Source organism: Hesperophylax consimilis, chromosome 11 (assembly GCF_061612785.1).
Source record: "Hesperophylax consimilis isolate HC1 chromosome 11, BYU_Hcon_1.0, whole genome shotgun sequence".
Classification (NCBI taxonomy): Eukaryota; Metazoa; Arthropoda; class Insecta; order Trichoptera; family Limnephilidae; genus Hesperophylax; species Hesperophylax consimilis.
In genome coordinates, this window is record NC_142846.1 from 27,291,665 (window position 1) to 27,295,677 (window position 4,013).

Sequence of the window (4,013 nt, forward strand, 5' to 3'; positions counted from 1 at the left end):
GAAAATGCGGGACCGATTAAAGTTCATTTGATCTAGTCAAAGTTTTGAAGTAAAATATAAATGCTTCTTAGCTCATCTCGACAACTGGCGTTGGTGGTGTAATGGTCAGCATAGTTGCTTTCCAAGCAGTTGATCCGAGTTCGATTCTCGGCTATGGCAAATTATTTTTTTGTTTTTAACGCCTTTTTTTTTTTCAATGGTTGACGATAATATCAATCCACTAAGTAATATTTTAGGCCTGTAGAATAATTGAAAAGTTAAAGAATGATATAAAATTTTTTATGATGTTAACGATAAAAAAATAAAAAAAAACATAAAATTACCATAAAAAATGGGCCAACGGCACGCGGTGTTCCCAAGCGGTCACCCATCCAAGTACTGACCGCGCCCAATGTTGCTTAACTTCGGTGATCGGACGAGAACCGGTGTGTTCAACATGGTATGGTCGTTGGCAAACGCTAAACAATATTAATTTCTATTCTACCTGCAAATAAATATATGAAAATTAGTATAAAAAAGCCCTAATAATACTGAAAACATTAGCAAGGTGTGTGCGACGTTGATAAAAATAATCATTACATACGCGCTTGAAAAAGATCGTAATTACATCCATAACTTTGTAGGAATTTTTTTTTTCAATGGTTGACCATAATATCAATCCACTAAGTAATATTTTAGGCCTGTAGCATACTTGAAAAGTTAAAGAATTTTATGATATTATTAATTATAGTAACGATAAAAAAATAAAAAAAAACATGAAATTACCATAAAAAATGGGCCAACGGCACGCGGTGTTCCCAAGCGGTCACCCATCCAAGTACTGACCGCGCCCAATGTTGCTTAACTTCGGTGATCGGACGAGAACCGGTGTGTTCAACATGGTATGGTCGTTGGCAAACGCTAAAAAATATTAATTTCTACTCTACCTGCCAATAAATATATGAAAATTAGTATAAAAAAGCCCTAATAATACTGAAAACATTAGCAAGGTGTATGCGACGTTGATAAAAATAATCATTACATACGCGCTTGAAAAAGATCGTAATTATATCCATAAATTTGGAGGAATTTTTTGAAGTGAAACTTCTTTACGCGCGTCATGCAATTTCGAGGACCGGAGTAAAACCGACTCATGACCGTGACGAAAAAAAGGGATCATTTCGCTATAGGAGCCTAGCTAATATTATATACCTAGTTTAACTCACTCTCCTAACTCATCTTCGCTGTCTACAGGCAGAGCGCACGACTGTGGTCGTGAAGAACCGAGGTTCGATCCCCGCTTTAACTAATTTTTTTTTTCTTTTTTTATAACTTTTAATTTTTTTTATCACATGCTACTTATAAATATGTCAATAGACAGAAAAAAAGAGAGAATGAAATGAAAAGAGAGAGAGAGAAGAATACTAGAAGTTTCACTTCTGTCTTGCGTAGGCTTGACACACCCATTTTTTTATACCTTCAGCAGTTTAAGATATTATTCCGTTTGAATTGTGCAAAGCCTTCGCTTCTAAACGGCTCGGTGCTGTGCGGTTCAATCCTCCTTCCATATTAAAAGAACGAAATGGAAAGAAGGGACATCGGGAAAATCCGGCTCTCTCTCGCGACACTTCAATTAATTTGAAATATGAGAAATTTTCTTTCGAGATTTATGCGTTTTTATTTCAGCGGGACCTCGCGATAATGTATACCCGTTATGATTTATAATGTGATTGAGTTTTACCATTGTGAGAAAATTAGGTTTTACTCGTTGTCCGCAGAATAAATTACATTAAACGTGATAAAAAGTGTTGAACGTAGTGTACCGATTATAAACCATGAAATATAATGTACACATTCGATAAATAACGATTTTTTTTTTTTTTTTTTTTTTTACAGTATTACCGCACAAGAGTCCCAACTGCTCCCGTCTGGAGCCAGTGAGACTATGGCATCCCCAATTGGGGTATGTTGTGAGGCTGAGGGTATTGGGGAGGGGAGGGAGATGGGGAAGAGGAAGGTGAGGAAGTACCTGGCTATTCAGATCTGGTCACCAAACACGGCTAAAGCCATTTCAAGCAACGTTTCAATTCTGAATGGTGGTCTTACACCAGGGCGATACTGAGAGTATCTTCCACTCTGGAACGTGCCGCAAATATACTATATATTATTTTAATTAATTAATTGTGAAATAACACAAATTAATCAAATAAAATTTATTTGCGCACGCCGGGTTCGAACCCGCGACCTTCGGATCTGTAGTCAAAAGCGTATACCACTAGACCACGCCGGCCGTCGAACGATGAATCCGGCCTTCCAACTTTGATGCTATTTAATATTACTATAAAATACAGATCTAAGATGATTTTCATAAATTAACATGAAGAAGATGGCGTAGGAGTGGAATCTCATAATAACTTTTGTTTAATCTGTTCATTTAGTTTTAACGTGATTTATTTTTGGGTATTATGCCTTGTTGCGCTTCTTCCTTCCTAAGCCAACGTTCGGAGAGTGTTACAGTTTCCATCATCAATGCAGATGTGTAGATTATAGGGAGTGCGTTTATGTACATATAAGCGGTACCATGTTGCGCGCGTCAATCTTTTTATGGCCTTATTTCGGTATAACTAGTTAAATTAAAGTGGTTTAGTTTTGGTGTAGCCGATAAAAATGGAATACTAAGAACTACTGCGCTTAGTCCCTTATAATATTAATAGTGTTTTTGTTCAATGTAAATGCCTCTGTACCGAATTAGGCGTGCTCGTTGCGTTTTGGTTCTTCCCAGGACTTCAGAAATAAATCCAAAGTAAAATGCCTGAAAAATCAATAACGATCATTCTTTTAAAATCTCAAATCTGACTAGATTTTGTATGTTTTCAAGGATTTTAAGAACAGTTCTATTATGTGACTATGTGGGTACCACTACAGAACTTGCACACGTGTACGATCATTCAAGACGATTCCTGTAAAGTAACTAGTTTACTTAAACTTGGTTCATCTTGTTGTGTATAGAATGAGTAAAATTATCAAACCTATGTTACACAAGTTAATATTTTGTAAAGGTGTTTCATACTGATTCACAAGTATCTGAAGGCATCTGTGCCAGAGTTTAAGAATGTTCATGACTCTGCCTGTAAATTGAACTAGTTTTGTTATGTTCCCCATCGTAGGCGAACTTCCCTTAGAATGCCTTCCATCTTACGAGCGCTGTCATGCCGTAACGGCCGTGTATGCCATTACTTGCTTTACAAGCGCCGCCGTGTAATACTTACTCTATTTCCTTGTCAAATACAAACATTCAAAACTTCGACCGATTTTGGAAGACATAATATTGTAAGCAGAGTTTATTAGTAGAATTACAACATATTCGTAATAATATATGGATTTGTTACACCATTCAAGATAAAATACGAAAGCTGCATCTTTTTCATAAAATTTATGCAAAATCTTTTCATGACTTATATGTGAGAAGTATGAGTTAATACTTTTATTTTTCTGGTGGATTATCTCTTAGGAAGTTAGCTAGCATTAAGACAATCTTCGCCAGTTAGCTTGGTATGTTTTTTTATATTATAGAAACAAACAGTACATGATTTACAAAGATGAAACAATATACAGGAATAAGATAATTTATGTTAGGTACCTATGATATGTTTCCTTGTAATGTCTGCTAGGTGGTATATTTATTCCTTAATTACCAGGTGACGTGTGTAGTATATAGGTGTGTGGGTATTGTATAAGTGAGTGTTTGTGTGTGTGTGCGTCTGCATGTATGCGCATTGAACAGTTTAAATTATTTACACGTTTGAATTTGGGCAGTGAATCTGAAAAAATATCAATGTTAGAGTTTAGACAAATATTATTTAGATTGAAATCTTTCCATAACACATATGTCATGAACTCTCATTCTTTCATGAATCAATATTTGCGAGCACGGTCAGCATGTGATTCCGCAGCGTAATACGGCAGCTTTAAACGAGGCCTCCAAGGTGTCGAATTAAATAAGGTTTATTTTCAATGTAGTAAGTTTTTGAATA

The 4,013-nt window shown here is 35.8% G+C and overlaps 2 non-coding genes across 2 annotated transcripts; both read right to left on the reverse strand.

Annotated features, from left to right (window-relative positions):
- Positions 1-334: 334 nt before the first annotated feature.
- Positions 335-453, reverse strand: LOC149419988 (5S ribosomal RNA). Its single transcript, XR_016302836.1, has one exon. It is a non-coding gene; the product is annotated as a 5S ribosomal RNA (ribosomal RNA).
- A 323-nt stretch (positions 454-776) lies between these two features.
- Positions 777-895, reverse strand: LOC149419989 (5S ribosomal RNA). Its single transcript, XR_016302837.1, has one exon. It is a non-coding gene; the product is annotated as a 5S ribosomal RNA (ribosomal RNA).
- Positions 896-4,013: the final 3,118 nt, after the last annotated feature.